Here is a 19,883-nt window from a genome sequence, read left to right as displayed (position 1 = left end):
TGAGCTACTCGCCGCGTGCCGCACTATTCACCGCACCACTACGGCGTATCACCCACAAACTAACGGTCTAACGGAACGATTCAACCGCACCCTTGGGGACATGCTCACCATGTATGTTGCGTCGGATCATTCCAATTGGGACGATGTCCTCCCTTTTGTGACGTACGCATACAATACCGCCGTTCAGGCTACCACAGGCTTCTCACCCTTTTTCCTTCTTTATGGGCGTGAACCATCCACTACCCTCGACACCGTACTACCATATCACCCGGATGCCTCTGAATTCACCCCTCTTTCCGAAGTTGCTCGCCATGCTGAAGAGTGCCGCCAACTGGCTCGCTCGTTCACGTCGGATACCCAAGGAATCCGCAAAGATCGCCACGACAACGATCAGCCCACACAGTCCTTCGCCGTGGACTCTCACGTCTGGCTTCGGCTGCCCTTCCAAGCTCCAGGCCTTAGCCCAAAGCTTGCCCCGAAATATCAAGGTCCGTACCGGATCGTCGCGTGTACTTCGCCTGTGAATTATGTGGTCGAACCGGTGACGCCATCTTCGGACAAACGCCGCCGTGGCCGCGAGACTGTTCACGTCAGCCGCCTGAAGCCGTACCACGACCCCCTTATCGTATCATCGCCTTAGGTCGCCAGGATGGCTCCTCTTCGCCCCGGGGGAAGTTGTAGCGGGTAATATGCATGTGGCACTGTGCGGACTGCCACCGCTGCGGCGCGAGACACGAGCGCGGGTTGTTGGTACGAAGCGCTAGGACTCGTATCTAGAGCTACCTGCGATCCCTCGAACGAGCTACATAAACCCCACTTCAATATATATATATATATATATATATATATATATATATATATATATATATATATATATATATATATATATATATATATATATATACACAGTGAAGTAGACGCGCGTATGAAGCGGTTTATTGACGTTTCGGCCGGGGTCCGGCCTTCATCAGAGTACATTGCATGGTGTCAGTACAGTTAATATACATGTGCCTATCGACCAAATGAAGATACGTTTACACGAAAAACGAATAAAAATAAATAAAATTTTATTAGTTTTTCATGTAAACGTATCTTCATTTGGTTGATAGGCACATGTATATTAACTGTACTGACACCATGCAATGTATTCTGATGAAGGCCGGACCCCGGCCGAAACGTCAATAAACCGCTTCATACGCGCGTCTACTTCACTGTGTGTATATATATATATATATATATATATATATATATATCCCGCCCCAATCTGAATGTGGCGGCCGGGATCGAACCTACGACCTCGAACACTCGGCCTCGCACTCAGAAGCGCAACGTCAGAGCCGCTGAGCTGCCGCAGCGGTTCGAATATCCTTTTATTTATTTTTTTCTCCTTTTTTAGATTGGTTGTATACTTCAAGGACATTTTCTTTTTCTCGCCTCAAAGTAAATTTACTCACATCGAAATTCCCAGATCTGATCACAGGCCTGCCTCTGAGGTTAGTGCGTATATATAGTGAGCCTTCCCGCGTATTTTTTCTCTTTTTTTTTGCCTGCAGGGCTTGGATCTCGCGAAAGAATGGTCTTCCACTAACTTTTGGAAGTGTTTATCTTGAAAAGTACTCTTTCTTTAATTTCGAATTATTTTTATCGTGAACTATAACAACAGGCAAAAGCGCGAGAATGCTCATTGCGGCTGAAACATTAACGATGTTTACGCAAAGAAAGAAAAAGAAGTTCCGAAAACGCGCGATCCTTTATTTTTCTTTATTTCTTTTACTGAGTCCTGTAGAAGTATATACCGATGGTTCGGTCACGCCATCTGCCACAACGGCCGCATTTGTCATCCCACAATTTGGAATTACTCAACGATTTCGATTAGACCACAAATCGACATCTACGGCAGCGGAACTTGCGGGAATACGGGAGGCTGTCCGTTTTATGAGAACGCAGACACCCCATAAATGGACAATATTGTGCGATGCCAAATCAGCGCTACAGGCGCTAAAATACTTTTTAAACAAAGGACCATACTATCTGCTCGTGCTGGAAATCGTCGAACTTTATCACAGTGCCGAGTTAAGTGGCCACGTGATCACCTTTCAATGGGTGCCTAGCCATTGTGGTGTTTTTGGTAATGAACTCGCTGACAGTGAGGCAAGATCGGCCTCCCCTTCATGTGATGAAGTACGGATTGCCTACTCGCGACCTGACACCAACTCCATGATCAAGGCACTCATGCAGGACCTTACAAAGGCTTACAGAGCCCACTCTGATAACATTCACAGACGTTTACGTATGATTGACCCAGACGGTAAATTCTGTTTGCCCCCGAAGCTTACACGGAGCAAAACATCATTGCTACACAGGATTCGGCTCGGCGTTGCTTTCACCCGTCGCTACGCACACCTCATCGGCCAATCGAACAGCCCTGATTGCGTACACTGCCAGATGCCCGAAACACTGCAACACATACTGTGCGACTGCCCAGCATATATGCTGGAGCGAAGGACGTTAGAGAGTTTCCTAGCCAGCGTTGGCAGACAACTACTGTCGGAGGAAGCTATTCTCGGTCCATGGCCTGACACTGCAATTTCAATGCGTGCCACAAAAGCATTGTTGAAGTTCCTGCAGGACACCAAGCTCGACGAGCGGCTCTAGCGAGGCAACTGTCTCATGTACATAAGCACTCACCACTTCTCTTATCATCATCATCCATCCCAATACTTTCACTCCCCTTCCCTCTTCCCCAGTACAGAGTAGCAGACTAGAGCGCACTAGCTCAGGTCGACCTCTCTGTCTTTCCTATCAATAAATTCTATTCATTCATTTACTGAGTCAACTTAAACGCGGAAAATTCACACATGCTTTGACTTATGACGTCTCATGAAAGGACTACGCAAGTGGAATTATCTAAAATAACATGCCATCGTACCTAGCTTCGCACTTGATTGAAAGTAAGTCCAATCAGCCTTTACTTCTTCACGCAAACGCCGAATAACGTTTACGTGATCAAAAACTTTTTCTTCTTTTTTTTTTAGAAGATACCTCCGCGAAACCTCATTCCCGCAATCACCAACTAGCCCTTCTTTTTTTTTTTTTTCGTGGCAGCCACGGTTGCTTTTTCGAATCAACGACGTTTCGTGAGGAATGTCCGTACAAAAAAATGCGTAGGGCTTTCTGAGGCTTGCTATGTTAGGATTTTGGGGTCCACTACCTTCATCCAAGCAACGCAAAAAAAAAAAAAATGAACAGTCGCAAATGTCATGCCAGTAAGCCTTCAACGAGCCACTTCATTACATCCCTCTAAGAGCCGATTTACTACAGGAGATCGCAATCTACTAGTAATCCGTCGGTACACGTTTCGGAGCGTCGTCGAAGAGGGAGATAAATAAACTAGTCACGCGTAAAACGGAAATTACACGATATTTCGCGAAAGAGAACTGCATACGTTGAAATATGAACGCACGCCAATTTGTATTGTGTCGAGAAATACAGCCCTCCAACGCAACTGGTCTCGCCACGTTTCTTTGACCTTTCGCTCCGGCTCGCGGTGTGCACCTGGAATTTCTTACTCGGCTGCAAAGCAGCGCGCCCGCTAAATCCCCTAGAAGCCACGCGGCCAGTGACCGTTTAGAACACCTACAACGTCAACGTGACGTCAGGAGCACAAAGCCGAAAGTGCAGCACCATCTCGGCATCATCTGGCGAGGAATGTCGGAACGTTTCACAAATGCGTACACGTATTGCTTATTTGAAATTTCTCCGAAGCTCTCCGAATTTCTCCAAAGCTCTCCCTCCCCCCCTCCCTCCCTCCCCCCCTCTCTCTCTCTCTCTCTCTCTCTCTCATGACGCTTAAATGTAAGTTTGCAAGAAGATGGAACCTCGAAGTGACAAACAGTGGTTTAGCAAGGACTGTCGCCGGAGCCAACGTTTCGAGATGTCCGGCTGTCGTCGTGCTGCGCGATATCGACGTCAGAAATTTCGTTATACCTTCGTATATTTGATCGGGTTGCGCAAGATAGATTACGATTAATAAGGGAAAAGGAGGCGCCCACCCAAACGTAGCTAAGTGCTACGCAGTTGAACAAAAATTAGTCCAGCTGCGGGACGAATTTTCCTTCAACTGCGAGGCTTTTCTTTCGAGGGTTGCGAGTTTCCGCAGAACTATTACGTCATAGATTACGATTATCATTTCGGGACAAGATAAGCCCACAAAGGGCGCACGCTTTTCTCAGAGTGTAATGTCCCTTTAAACGTGCGGGTCTCCTAACCTAAAAAAAAAGGAAATTCTGCTGAAACTCCCTAGTGGGACTTGTCAAATAGTGCGTAAGCATTCTTTCCGTCGCGCGCGCGCGCACGCACGCACGCACGCACGCACGCACGCACGCACGCACGCACGCACGCACGCACACACACACACACACGCACGCACGCACGCACGCACACACACACGCACACACACACACAAACACACACACACACACACACGCACGCACGCACACAGACAGAACCACACTGTATACCCCCATATGGAACCCCGTGTATTTCTATGGAGCGCATTGTGGCACGCGTTATCGACGGACGGACGGATGTGGACGGACAGACCTCCGAGAGGAGAGCCCTGTAGAATACTTACGCATTAATAAAGCACACCGCCGTTTCTGCGCGCAACTCCTGTCGGAATTCACTAGCCGGGGGCGGGTATCGGGCCCAGGACCTGGATCACAGCAGGAGGACACCAGAATACCGGCACCGCGACAAACAGCTAAGACAGACGCGTAGCAAGGACAATGGAACCAACGTTGGCGCGAAACAAAAGCCTGTTAATGTCGAAGCTTTCCCGCGAGTTTTCCATCTCTACATCTCCATAGTTGCTGAGCTCCTGAAGCCTGTTTATTTCAGTCGCGACGGGAAGCCTGCAGCCTACGAATGACGTCAGTGGCAACCGTCTCAACAGAGTTGATAGCGTCATTCGCGACTGCATAGATCAATCTTATCGCTATAACAATGATCGAAGAGACAGGGCCAGCTCTGATGGAGCGACAGAAAACTGCCAGGACTTGCCTAAATGTTCATTCATGACGCAGGAGCCTTGTGGTAATTGCTCCAAATATTAACCATCGACCTAGCGGTCAAAGGCACATTAATATAAAGGACAAGCGGCGCGCACGTGAGCAGAGTCACGTGAGTGAGTCACGTGAACAGCATAATACTTGTCACTAATACGATTGGTACACGATTTCACGACTCGGACGACGGCGACCAAGTTGGCGGTCTTTATAAGAAAGCGTCGCGTCGTCGTCGGACTGTGTGTACTGCAACTTGCGAGAACATAACACAGACCATCGGACATGCGCACCTACCGCTTTTCCGAACGCTGAATTTCTTTCGCTGCCACAAATATGAAAGCAAATCATCGTCCCAAAACGCTGCAGAATATAGTGCCGGATTCCTTCATAGTCAGAAAGCGGTCGTAAGACAATGATTAGAAGACTAGACAGCCAAGGCTGAATAGGTGAATTATTTATTTATTTATTTATTTATTTGTTTGTTTATTTATTTATTTATTGGAAATGTATTAGTGATTCAATGCAGGACTAATCCGTTCTCTCTCCAGGTGTGAGACGCCTCAGTGGAGGGCACCGGATTAATTTTGGCCGCTAAAGAGAAAATATCAGGCTTCTATCATAGCCCCATATAGGAGGCGCTGTTTCTACTACACTACCCCCTCCCCACGCGCGCACATACGCGCACGCGCGCACACACGCACAAACACTTCAAAAGGTTTGCAAGCTTTGGGGCTTATCTTAAGCGTCATCTATGTTGCCCTCATTTCCTTTATTTAACGCTGCGAGCCCGGTACTCGTAACAAACGGCACTCGCGTTATCAGTGTGACATAGGGTGTGCTACAATTCTGGCCATCATCGGAGACAGTCTACGTAGACAGCTAATCAGGAGACAGCGGAGACAGCTTCGTCGGGAAGACGCATGGAGGAAGGAAAGCATAGGAGAGGCCACGGCCAGCACGGGCGTATTGCAGAAAGTGTGGCGCAAGTCGCGTGCTGTTTTTGAAAGGACCACTGGGACTGGTACCTCAAACGTCAACGTTGCCATAGCAACCGCGCTCCTGAAGTTCTCGCTGCTGCTCTAGGCCTCTGAAAAGTGAGGTAGGTTTTTTTCGGCCCGTGTCTTTCTCGCAGCGGATTCTGTTCGCGAGACAAGCTGACTTTGGAGCGTGGTGTGTAAGCTTGAAAGTTGTGTTTTGGGTCCGTGAGTGTGAGTTGTCAGCCAGCGACAGACACCCTCAAGTAATCATGGCGTGTGTATTTGCAGTCTTCTTCAACGTGCCACGGAAAAGCACAGGAGCGCGTCTGCCTCCCTAAAACTGTTGCAGAAGTTTCGTAGACTCTGTTCTGACGCGCGTCGGCAGCACATACTTCCGGCCCCTCGTAGCAATGCAAGTTCAAAACTCGCGCCTATCTGCACCGGCGAGCTGATTGGAGGCGCAACGGGAGATGGCGCACCAACATGGCTGCATTTCCGGCTTCAAAAACGTGACGTCAAGGCCTCTCCTATTCTGTTTCTCTCCTCCTCGGGAAGGCGCTTCTGCGACGTGAGGCCACCTCGCGGCCACAAGAAAAAGTTTAGAAAAGCACGCATTATTTCTGTATTTTAAGCCTTTGCATCTGCAAACGTATGAAAAACACGAGGTAGCTTACATTAAGGGCGTATGATAGCGTGTCTACGCCTTCTCGTGCGCGGAGAATCTTCCTGTCGAGTTTCCAACAGTCTGGCTCAGCTGCCATCTTGTTTGGGCAGGAAAGTAGCCTGCATCGTTTTTGACTTCGATGCTATGTCTTCGTGATAACTGGAACGTGAGCTGTCCGCTTAGCCGTCTACTTAGCCATCTACGGCGAGTGCTGGAACACAGCCACACCATTCTCGACAGGAAAGCAGCGAGCGCAGTGCTTTCAAGAAAGGAAACGCAAGCAAGGTAGATGACGGTTATCGTTGTGGGACATAAATACGCCCCAAAGGTTGCAAATTTCTTAAGAGTACAGCTACACACAAAAAAAAACCTTGAGAGAGAGAGAGAGAGAGAGAGACTGCACTATTCAATGTACTATTTTATACATTCGTATTTGGTATTTCCAATAATTGTTGCACCCTAGTTTCGATAGGAACGCAGACGGCAAGTAACGACAGCATACTGTACACGACACAAACACTGACCTAATAATTAACAAAGGCTACTCAACGGGCATACGAAACTTCGAATTTTTGCACACCGTTAGTCCCTATACGAAAGCAGACGACAAAAAAGACAGCCGTGATAGTGCTGACATCTGCAGCGAAAAAGAAAAAAAAGATATTTACTGAAAATGCTGTGTTTGGCTATGCTTACGATGGGTACTGAAATATTCACATAGTTCTTGTTTTCTTTTTCTCTTCGTTGTGCTTAAAATGGGACGTTTTATATTTAGTTTTGTTGTCCATACATGCATGGAGTTAGTGGGGAGTTCCGCAACTGATGCGATTGAAGAGTGCTGGCTACACCTACCTGTTGCTGTCGCTGTCCTTGTAGCGAAGAGTGACGCGAGTTGGAGTGGAGTGAAAGTATACTAGTGCTTCGACACGCCATCTTGTTTGACGTAAGCAGCTGACATGCCTGAGCAAAGGCATCGGCCTGAGGCGTCGAAATTTTAATGGCCGCTTAGCCGAGGGCCAAGCTTATGCGGTACGCGAAATAGCAGCTCGTGTCTCGATAATCGTGCGCCCGGAGACATTGAACTCCATGCACAGTGGCCTCTGTCGACGCTGCTGTCTGTTATGACGTGCTCCGACTACGCAGCTGCACACGTCAAATTGAGTTGCAATACCAAGTAAGTGGTCGTTTCAACATAAAACAATAGTTCAAAACTTATACGCCAGATTGTGAACAGTGTCGAGACATATTCTCGATATATTCTGACACGTAGCTGCCGTTCTTTTTTTTTTTTTTTGTCGCTACCGTAAATCAGTATGCCGAAAGAAATTTAAGAAGAGCCTCAGCGTATACGTGGCTCCAGTAATTCAACTTGTACCGATTTCCAAAGCGCACACCGTGAAGACAACAAGGCAGCATTTCTAAAAAAATCTTATTTGCGGTACTCTTGGAGCTGTCAATAAGCACGCGCTTCAAACTTCACATCGGTGGAACCGAACAAATTACAGTACGACAAACTGCTCGTTTAAAAGCTTGTCACGACGTCAGCCTTAGTTCATCGAGTCAGCCATATAACGAAAATTAAGTGTGGGGTTTTACATGCCAAAACCGCGATTTGATAATGAGGCACGCCGTAGTGGGGGTCTCCGTAACGTGCACCTAAACCTAAGAACACAGCTGTTTTCGCATTTCGCCCCCATCGAAATGCGGCCGTCGTGGTCGGGATTCGATCCCGCGACCTCGTGCTTAGCAGCCCAACACCATAGCCACTAAGCGACCACGCCGGGTAAGCCATGTAGTGCTAACCTTTGAAAGTCTCCAATCTTGGTCACAGCATTGCCTTTACATCGTGCACGTCTGGTGTAGAGTCGCGGTCACACAATTTTATGCAGATGTGGCGCCACCACGCGTCGACGTGGTTCGACTCTTCTTAAACATGGCTCGGGATAAAACACGGTCGCGGTTTAATTGTGCTAACCAAGCCGGAAAACGATAGCTTTCTTTAGCTACTTCACCCAGTTTGGATTGACGGCGAGCGGCGGCCGGCTATCTCGCACGATTAAAAATAAAAATAAAAAGAAAACTGGAGAGCGCAACACCAGTACGGAGAGGGATAGACGATGGGAGACGGGACGCTGATTGGTCGGCGCACTGGTGAGGGTAACACGTGGCGTCGTTTTGCACTGTGGTTGGTAGCGAGACTGCCACTTCATGTGTCTGCTGCTGTGTCCATAAGGTTTCGCGATCCACGGATTGCACGGTGATATGCAACAGCTTACGCAAGAAAGCTATCGCTGACTTTGACGATCATCTTCAGTGGCTTTTGTCAGAAGCTTTTTTTTTTTTAAATTAAGTCATCATTACAACCTTTGGCTATACCGCAACACATCTTGCATGCATAAAGCTGCGCTCACATGTAACAAGGGCTCACAAAAAAAGAAACAAAAATGGAAGAAAAGAAAGATTGCTATAAACGTACGATTAAAACTGGCGTAAAGTGATTTTATGCAGACCATCTCACTTGAATTGAGCTACCCGCGTGTGGAACTGTTAACAACTCATATAACTGAGCTTCAGCGCAAGTGCTTTTTAACGCGACAGCGTTAAGGAGCTCGTGTCGCAGAAAAGCCGGTGTCGTCGGCGTCGGGTGTCGGCGTCGGCGGCGTTGACCGTGAGCGATAAATCACGGCAGGCGCTTCATAAATAAAAAGCAACTTCCAAGATTGGCCCGGTGGGAATCGAACCCGGGTCTCCGGAGTGTGAGACAGAGACGCTACCACTCAGCCACGAGTTCGATGCTTCCAAGCGGTGCAAACGCGCCTCTAGTGAATGCGGTGTTGCCTTCGAAACCAGCCGTGGAAAGTTATACTGCGGTGTATATCGGTAATTATGAACATGTAACGTACAGAAGTCACAATTACACGAGTTGCGAAGTGCGTTTCCGCTGCATTTCTTTTGCGCTTTCCGCACACGCAGAGCCATCTTGCGGCAAACACAGAAGACCCCCTCCTCTCAATGTACGGCGCTGCCCCGACAGGAGGCGCGCCGCGCGCGCATTGGGACCGCTGCCAGGCGCGTCGCGGGACTCCCTCTCCCCTGACGACGCTTCGCCGTGCTTCCGGTTTAGATTACTATCTATCTCTCTGCCCGTGCCGATCACGACGTTTGACTGGCGTAGATAGTTTCCCCTCCGAGACACCGAGTTCTTTGGTTCGTTTCGTTCGCTCAGGCGCACGTTTCGTTGTCGCGCCGAACGCTGCGTTGCTCGACGTTCACCGCGTGATAGGTGGGCGCTAAGTCCGATGCGGGGCGCATCGTAAGTGATTGCTGTGCCGTAGCGCATTGTCTTATACCCCTTGGCGGGTCGACGGGAACGCTGTCGCGTCCCACTCTTGAAGGCGAAGCTTAAGCGTCCTCCAATTTTTTTAACTCGTTATTGACGAGTGTTGCCTACAGGCAACAACTTAATAAAAATACATATCTTCATGATGAGTTTCGGTTTTGAGAACGGAGTCGCCGGCCAGATGTCTTCGGCTAACACTGAACGACTGGCAGCATGCGTCACTTGGTCTGAGGCACGGACAGGGGTCGAGAAAGTTCGTGGGCGCGCGACTCATTTTCTTTCTGAAGCACAGCGGGCCTTGGTTTGGTCTGGTGCCTGGCGCGATGGGAATCGGCAATGAATCGGGCAGCTGTAGGCTGTAGTTGTATCACACAGGTAATGTAGAGGAAAAGTCAACGTGCACCTCTGTTTCGCATCCGACGAGAAGGGTCTGTGCTAGTTTCGCACGAGGTCATAGGTAGCTCGGGGCGAACCTCCATCGCTATCACTGTTTTCTGCCTAGTGTTACCCACAGCCAACAAGCCTATCGCTGAAAATTTTTCCGCAAAATATTTATTTTTTTCATGCCGCTGAATATCCTTATTCTCGGCCTATCTTGCATCCGTCGGTGAAAGGTAAACGTTTCCCTGAGGCATTTTTATGTCTCGTCTTCGCTTTAGCTCCAATCTATATACGCGAGAAAGGAGAAATAACTTTGCTTGCAATCCAGTGCGCCGAATTTGGTGAGGTTTGGTGTACTTAAAAGAGAAAAAAATAATAATATTTGGGGTTTTACGTGCCAAAACCACTTTCCGATTATGAGGCACGCCGTAGTGGGGGACTCCGGAAATTTTGACCACCTGGGGTTCTTTAACGTGCACCTAAATCTAAGCACACGGGTGTTTTCGCATTTCGCCCCCATCGAAATGCGGCCGCCGTGGCCGGGATTCGATCCCGCGACCTCGTGCTCAGCAGCCCAACACCATAGCCACTGAGCAACCACGGCGGGTGAGAAAAAAAAAAAAGGAAGAACACTTGAAATCTACCGGATGTACGCAGAAAATGTTTTATAAGGCGATTAGTTATTTTTTTTTCCTGATCTTGAAGACACGGCCCCATATCCCACTGTCTGGCATTTCCGTCCATAAATGGACGGATGGAATTTAAGAGCATCTCGGAGGCCATGGTTTCAGGCAAGCAACATTTCGCGCTGCCTGCAGTATGCGCGTACAACTCGCGCCGACAAAGTGCTCGAAATGTCTCACTCTATTGAGAGAGAGAGAGAGAGCAAACGTTTCGCGAACCGCGTCATGTCTGCAAAAAATCGAACGCCGCGCGATAAAGAACTAACGGAGCGTCAATCTGCCTAACGCTGCAGTCTATGACGATTTGTATGATAGGCGGGGAAAAAAAAGCAACAGAAGGATTGAAGACGCGCGCTGCTAAGTCGGCAGTTCGCGGTGTTCCGCAGGGAACGAGAGACCCGATAATTCACCCAACACACAGCGCGTCAATCAGCCTCCGCTCTGCCGCAACCCGTATCGGCTGCTACACGTAATTATTTGTACGAAGAGACGTCTCCATCATAATACGTTTTCACAAAGTGCCCAGAGAGGCGCTACTGAAACGAACCCCGTAGCTGCCAGACACAGTTACACGTCGAGAAAAATTAGAACCTCTCTTCCTGGCCGTAAAGACTGCATTTGTAAAAAGAGAAAGGAAATGTTATGCGAGATAAAACCTAATATTTACAGTTAGTAATCACTAAGTAATTGCTTCCATTAACTATCGACAACTGGGGGGTATAGCATATGCGATACGTTGGGCATTACAGTGTTAAATCGAATTTTCGTAAACGTCGACTTTGGTTTAACCGATTTATTTTGGCGCCACAATGGGACGGAGATTTTCCTCGCCTTTCTGCCTGCCTTTCTTTGCCGTGGTTTTAAATTGAGAGCGCATATGTCCCAGCATTGCCCACAAGTTCCCATAAACGTGACCTGCGATCGTGGACCGGTGGCTAAGTCATTCCGCAGCTCAGCGCGAGGTCACGGGGTCGATCCCCGACCGCCGCCGCCGCCCTCTGACTGAGGTAGAGTGCAAAAACGCTCATCATGAACCTTGATCCAGGTTATGCGCCAAGGTTCCACTAATTTGAGGTATTGCGAATTTCGAGGTATCCAACTCGGCATAGCATATGCGATACGTTGGGCATTACAGTGTTAAATCGAATTTTCGTAAACGTCGACTTTGGTTTAACCGATTTATTTTGGCGCCACAATGGGACGGAGATTTTCCTCGCCTTTCTGCCTGCCTTTCTTTGCCGTGGTTTTAAATTGAGAGCGCATATGTCCCAGCATTGCCCACAAGTTCCCATAAACGTGACCTGCGATCGTGGACCGGTGGCTAAGTCATTCCGCAGCTCAGCGCGAGGTCACGGGGTCGATCCCCGACCGCCGCCGCCGCCCTCTGACTGAGGTAGAGTGCAAAAACGCTCATCATGAACCTTGCTTAGGATGCCTGTTAAAGACGAAACTAATCCGGAGCTATCGAACACAGCGTCTGTCCGAGACCGAGTTTTGCTTTGGGTCATTACACGCCACGAATCAATAATGGGCGCATTCGACTCGCCCTGCACTTCGTGAACGATTGATCGCGCCAGTTCGGTGCCAGTTCTTGCTCGCGCGGAACCGGCACCTCCTGCTCGAACGCTGCGCCACCACCTTTCCGAATTCCCCTCAACATGCAAACTTTGCGGCAAACCAGGAGACTTCCTGCACACCCTCCTCACATGCCCCACCTTCCCTCATCCCTCATCACCTGCCGTGGCGGTGTCTTACTGGGAGACTCTTCTGAGCTGCTCTTCCGCTCAAGACCAGTGCCGGATCATCTTCAGTGCAATAAGAAGGATTGCGCTTCAAGGACTCTCCTTCGCTTTGTAAGGGTGCCCCCTCATAGTAAGGGAGCACTCAAGTGCCATGTAGGGGGCTTCGCCCCCATCATTCATATCATTGGCAATAAATGTTTCTACCACCACCACCACCTTTCCGACGAGTGCGGGAAATGCTGCGAACTCGTCCCGCACGACGCGTATACATGGCGTGGAACGAATGGCGACGTGCGGGTTTGGAAGCCGTGTGTTGAACTGCCGAAACGAATGGCGATCGGCGACGTGGCGGCACCTCGTGGACTATGGTTCAGAAGGTGCACGCGAATCGCATGGGCCTTTAACTGAAGCAAACGTGCAGCCATAAAATGCGATGAGTCGATTTCCGTTAGATGCGACTATATGAAGAAACCCGACAGTCACACCGGATAAAGCTCAGGAAAAAAGAAATGATAATAACTGTTAAGTTTGATTGAACCGCACGACTATTAAGGAAAGGAACAGGAAGTGAATTAAAAGACAACTTGCCGTAGGATGGGAGCCGAGCCCACGTACTTTCCATACCGCACTACGCATACCGAGCTTTCACGAGCCTCGCCGTCTTCGTCGGCTGTCGTCTGCATGATTCCTATCCTCTGGCTTATAGTATTGTTCTTTTAGAGACGTTGACATTTTTTAAAGCTATAATACATTTTCATTGAGCGTAGCTGGCTCCCCGGACACACTTTAATTACAGCAAAAGTAGCATTAACATGCCGCCAGTCCGAACTATTAAAGTACAACATGCAAGAAGATAATGATGATAAAAAATAAAACAAGTAATTTCGAAACAAGGTGCTTTGTGAGCGCGTTCGCAACCTGTATATCACTAGCTTGACGCGAGGCAGTGGCGGCCGATATTTCAACGGAATCAAATTCAGACGCGGAAAGCACGCTCTGAGTTCTCTCGACATTTAACGCATCTTTGACTGCACAGCGAATTTGTGTACACGTAGTTCTGCACGACGCTGTGTGTGTATATATATATATATATATATATATATATATATATATATATATATATATATATATATATATATATATATATATATATATATATATATATACACGTTGCATTGCCCGCATCCAAAAGACAGACAGATGTGTGAACACATGAAGAATGGCGATATCTGTCCATCCTTAATGCAAGACAACAGTACGCCACCCCCGGAACACACGCACACATGTGCACACGACAGCATCGAACAGAAACATACGTGTTCGGGTGAAAAAGTGGGTCCTGGGCTAAAGGCTATAGTTGTTTAGGCTTGTCGCCCAAAGTGACCATTCGGTGTTTTTACTGGCAAAAATAATTTTTGAATTCATTTTTCTGACTGTGTGTGCGCGTGTGTGTATGAGAGAGAGAGAGATGCTAAAGCACTGAGCATTTCTCTTATAATAAATCCTCTCGCAAACAACTAGCCCCTACATGACATCATTAATCTCAAAGGGCATGATAGGCGGACTACGCTGGAATCTATTGCCACATTGCAGACCACAAGTCAAAACGGAACACGGATCCACAGCAAATTGGAGACGCACATACGATTAATCAGATCGTAAGGCATTATAGACAGGTGTGACCAATCATTAGCTAGCATTTGACTGACGTGTTCAGCGAGAAACATTAGACTGCACAGTAATGGCTCGACGCAGTTCCTTTCGTACGTCTGATACTTTTGAACTCATAGCAGGTGCGAAGCACGCCATCGCTAAGGTCGTCATGCTTCAAGGTCCTGCACGCTGATTGGTACAGTCCATGATGCTTTGATGATTGTCCCGTAAACAGTCGGCGGAGAAAAAAAATAATAAAAAAGAAAAGAAATTCGAAGAAAACGAAAGAGTAAAATGCGATATTTTTTCTTTTTCCTTTTTTCGCTACGCTCCATCTGGACGCTTCCGACAAAACTGTTAAAACTAATTCACCGGTGTAAAAAAAAAATAAAAAAAAACATTCTAAGAGGGAATCGTAAGAAATAATAAATAAACAACATTTCCAACGAGGGCTTTCTTTTTTGGTGCGGCATTTGCCATTTCGACTACTTCAGCAGACGACAGGTGAAAACGCAACAAACTCGAAGTTTAGGCAGTTTAGGCTAGTCGCTCACCGCCAGCGCGGTTGTAGGCAACATGATCTGTGTGGGCTACGGGGTGTGGGCTAACCAGAGTTTCGCAACTATAGTTGATGACAACGTGAAGTTTCCTTCAACAATTACTCGACAAGACTCCGGTGCTCGCCTCCAAGGGAGTTGCTGTATGCCGGTTCAGCCGGCATGAGATTGGTGGGTGTATGCATTTGCCGGAACTTCGTCCTTCTGGCTTCAAACGACTCTGTGACTTTGAAAACTTGTCATTTTCAAAAAGAAATGAATATTGCGTCATAAACGCGACGATTCGCAATGATTACGCGTGTGCTCATCTGGGGGTCCTATTGCTTTCATGCGTTTAGAAAAAAAGAAAAGATACAGCGCAATAAAATAATGCCACAGGAACGAAAATTAGATGGTACCATGTACCACCCCTACGGTAGTTGGTAGTATTAGTTGGTGGTAGTTGCTAGCACGCCGTTTTGATCGGGCGGCCTCGATAGTAGTTGCGCGATCGGAGCGCGAAGGGATTACCTCTAGCGATCTTTGCGTGCAAATCTTTGGGTGACCAACTGGAGCACACAGGTGTCCAACTCGAAAGGGAATTCGCATAAATGCGCCAACCATTGCGCTCGCTCACTTCCGTGACGTCACGCTGCGCTCTAACAACGCGCCTTGCAGGACCTCAACAAAGTTTTTCAGCCAACCAACCAACGGAATGGGCGTGACGTGTTTTGTGACGTGGCGCCACGGCGGGCCGGAGCAGTGCGGCTTTGGAGGCGGGGCCTGTATGCATCCACTGCACATTTGCCCAATCTGTGCGCGCGGGAAACCAAATCAAATCTTTGTAGTCGGCGCACGCGCTTTTCCAACTCGTAATTGCACTGTTTTCTACTTTTTGTTGTCTTTTATGTAATCTGTAAACTCAACGGCAACTTATGCGAACAGATTCAGACAAGTAAAGCATGCTCGAAAATGCCTTTCACGAAAATAAAAATGCGTCGCGTGTTGGTGGGACTACGTCCCAGGGCACTTTTCTGTCGCTGGCAGTGAGTAAAGTCTTGTACGACAGCACTACCTTCCCCAACCGAAAGCTTAAAAGAAAGAAAGAGAAACGTTACTCAAAGCCATACAGTCTCAATCATAAGAGGGTACCACTCTGCGCGCATGGCTTAACCAACAAATGGTCCGAGGCGCACGGGTACGACAGAGGTGCTACCGTGAAAATTCGATTAGACCAAGCGACATTCGCTTCCTCCACCGGGGCTAAACAATCCGGTGTTTGGGTCCAAGTCTTCAAAGTGCGCAGTAAATACCGTTCGGAACGCAACCAGCCAGGAAGAGCGAAAGCCTTTGGACCTGACTCCCGGGCCCCGACTGGTTCGATTGAGAACTACCAGACGATTATACGTATTGTATCGCTCAACTGTGAAACAAAGGAATATATGAGACATGTAGGAGACAAAGTGACTGCGTAATAACAAAAAAGAAAACGAAAAGTATAAGGGTTCATTCTCTAGCGCAAGACCGGCACATTGTGCTGAGAGTAACAGGCATCATAGCACATTTTAAGTGTCGCAAGCGAGAAAAAAATGTCGCACGGTTGGTAGCAAAACTATACTCGCAACGCTGCTTAAGACAGGAGCGATTAATACCTTCGGCGAACAAACCACATATTTATCGCCGTCCACCTTTACGGCGAAACGCCCTGCAAAGGCGAATCTTTTAATCCCGAGATCATCGGCAGGACTGTACACGTGGTGTTCGTAAACACAGCTGAGCACATCCGAAAGTTCAGTACGTAAGTTGAAAGAATAATAAAAAAACGAGTTCATTCCAGCAAGAAACCAAAATGCGCAGCTCGTAGTTCCACTTTCTTTCTGCAAGACCTCCATCCTCAATCTCTCGGCCGATCAACGCTGCTTGTTTTGGTTCTTTTGTTGTCTTTCTCGATTTCGTAAACGCCAAGCCCGAGGCGCCCTGCCAACGCGAGGCAGCAGCAGCAGTTGCCGCGCTCGCTCGCTCCTACGCGCAGGTCGGCTGGCCTGGTGTCGTGGCTAGAGCAGACGCGCCGGCTGCGAAAACCAGCGCGCAAAACAACACAAAAGCACAAAACGATCCCGGGCAAAACAGCGCAGCAACGGAGCGAGCCAGCAGGCCTCTCTGCTGCACGCGCGCCACAAACACACTCGCTCGAATTTCACGCTCCGATCGCTCTCCGATCGCTTCATGGCATCTTTCTCGTTTTTGTGTGTCTGTGTGTGCGTGTGTAAACTGGCGCGCGCACGCGTGTGTGTGTACGTATGTATGCCGGGGCGGTGTCTCCAGACAGCGCGCGATTGCGGGGTGACAGCCCGAGAAAAGAGCGCGGAGAGCGCAAACCCTTCGAACCGGCTGGGCTCAGCCCTTCGAGCTGCCGTGTCTACCGCAAGCAGCGCGGCATCGAGACGGCGTGCCTCCTACTCGCCCCGAGGATCCGACTCCGCGCTAAGCCTAATACATCGCACCGTTCCCACAGTGGGGGGGTAAAACAGCAGTGGAGCGGCGCAGCGGCCTCCACTCGTCCGAGCGCGGGCGAAATCCTCGCCGATCCCGCCGACGACGCAACGACGAGAGCGGCCATGTCGCGCGGGAGATCAGAAACACGCGCCGCCTACGGGCGGGCGCAGAGGCGTGGAAATGTAGGAAAACGAACGGTGTACGGAAACTTTGCTCCGCAACTCACCCATAAACTCGGGGAGATCACATCGTTCCGGGCCCGCTTCGTAGTCCACAGCAGCGACGGCGACGAGCGCTGTCGCACATTAAACCGGCCGCGGAGTCTGCAGCCGTCGCAGGCGAAGCCAACGCACGCACGCACGGCAGCGGTGCCGCTGCTGCCAGCGTCTGTGGCGGCGGAGGTCGGGAACGGAGTGCACACACACACACACGCACGCACGCACAATCACGCACGCACAAACGTCGAGTTATCGCTCAAGGAGATGCGCGCTCGCGTTTCCCTCCCGGAAGGACTCGCGTAAAGTTAGGCTGACCGCGCAACACTCAACCGGCCGGGAAAAAAAGCTCGCCGTAATCGCAGTACGTTGTGTCGGTTTCTCCGCTGTCGGCGGCGGAAGCACACGGAGGCAGTCCCAGGCAGCAGACCCGACAGAGAGACCCAGCATGTTTCTCTCTCATGCGTGTAGTACCCGAAGCCGCCGCTTGGCGTCCACTATGTATTCTCTCTTCAGGGAGGAACTTTTCCCCATGCAGCCAGCGCTCCGGCCTAAGCTATACGAAACCGAAACTTGTTATGCCGCCGCGCCTTTTTTAAATTGCTCTGGGTGTTCTCATACGAAATCTTTAGTGAAATATTGCCGAAACGCTCCTCATAACAGTGCTTACAGCCACGCAAAGTGACAGCGAATATGCATCCCCGCTTTTTTACTCCTTAAATAAACGAAACATTTATGCCTACAGTGACTTATGCCTACCGTGATCATTTATGACTACACTGATAAACGCTACAGCGATCAGAAACTTTGCATAGAGAGAATTCGGCAACGTCGAGCGTGTAGGTTAAGCCATATACATCTTTGTTCCAGAACTATGTCTAGCTATTGGATAAGGTTATATACACAATAACTAATCATGACGCTTTGCACTGGAAGCTTCCATAGTGATATATGAGGCACTTACAGTAAGTAACCTGATATGCCTGCCCCTCGCTCAATTCCCAAAATAGACCCCGACTCATCATTTAAATATATTCTTCTCTGTATATACAGGGTGTTTCACGTAACTTGGGCCGAACATTAAATATATCCAAATGTGACGTAGCTGGACAGAGCCAAGGTAACGTTGTTTGCCGTTGCTTGGAGATACTCAGATTATTTTTTGCAAGCCACTTAAATACATAATTCGTCTTAAATAGTTAACCAACTGCTCAAATATTATAGTTAGATGAAAAATATAAGTGAGTAAATTGTACAGCAACAGGAAAAACCCCCGATACATCTTTCTGTTGCTCAATCCGTGCTACATAAGATTGTTTTTCTGAGCATGCACGTAAACTTGCCGTGCGACTGGCCACTCGAGGTTCTCGAGACGTTTAGAGTATTGGTGAAAAAAAGCAGTAAAGTGATTGATAGAACCAGAGTCGTTACAGGCATAGGTAGTTGTACAATACAGCGATATATGTTTTTAATTAGTATAGTGAAATACCTAAGAGGCATAGGCAAAATGCTTGACTGCTGCGTATTTATATAATACCTGATTAGCTCAAGCAGGCTATTTGTCGCCGTTCCATTTCAAGAGTGATATCAGTAAAGTAAAACATCATCATCATCGTTATGCCGGGGCTGCCCTTTCCCTCGGTATTTTTGTCTCCTTCTTTTTCCTTTTTCCCTCTAATTAGTCAGCTTTGCCAGGCATTTCAATTTCCAGAAAAACGACACACAACAGTAGATAACCTAAGGATTCAGTTCAAGCTCCACCCGCAAAGCCTCATTGCGCCCGCTTTATGTAGGCTCCGATAGGGCGGCTTCGCTCTATCGCTCTGAAGCGTAATTTGTAGTTTGTAGCGTGTAATTTATAGTTTGTAGCCGACTCGACACCACGAAAGTGAGTTCGCATCATTGGCTGGCCCTTCTATGCAAATTATTTTTGAGTTCGACAGTACGGTTACCCTTCAACACTTTCGGTGTGAATGTTCTCGCTACACTGGTCAGACGCGATCGTTCGCGACCGCTCGCGTTGATCACAGACCACCACTGTCGGAAACAGATCGCTTTAAAATGCCGGCCTATAAGCCATCCAAACAGGGGACGACGAAAGTACTGCTGGGATTCTTATTAACGTCAAAC

The 19,883-nt window shown here is 48.5% G+C and overlaps 2 protein-coding genes across 2 annotated transcripts in view; one reads left to right on the top strand and one right to left on the bottom strand.

Moving 5' to 3' along the window:
- The window catches only part of LOC135911124 (mitogen-activated protein kinase kinase kinase 1-like), a 120,830-nt gene extending 102,648 nt beyond the window's left edge, over positions 1-18,182 (bottom strand). The window contains exon 1 of the mRNA XM_065443251.1: positions 17,765-18,182. The gene's annotated coding sequence lies outside the window, so the exon portion shown is untranslated. The remainder of the gene's footprint in view (positions 1-17,764) is intronic.
- Positions 1-19,883, top strand: part of LOC135911080 (phospholipid-transporting ATPase ABCA3-like) — a 149,801-nt gene that overhangs the window by 40,900 nt on the left and 89,018 nt on the right. The gene's annotated exons all lie outside the window — the stretch shown is intronic.

This window comes from Dermacentor albipictus, chromosome 9, assembly GCF_038994185.2.
Source record: "Dermacentor albipictus isolate Rhodes 1998 colony chromosome 9, USDA_Dalb.pri_finalv2, whole genome shotgun sequence".
NCBI lineage: Eukaryota > Metazoa > Arthropoda > Arachnida > Ixodida > Ixodidae > Dermacentor > Dermacentor albipictus.
The sequence above is the reverse complement of the archived record's forward strand: the minus strand, read 5'-3'. Positions and strand labels throughout refer to the sequence as shown.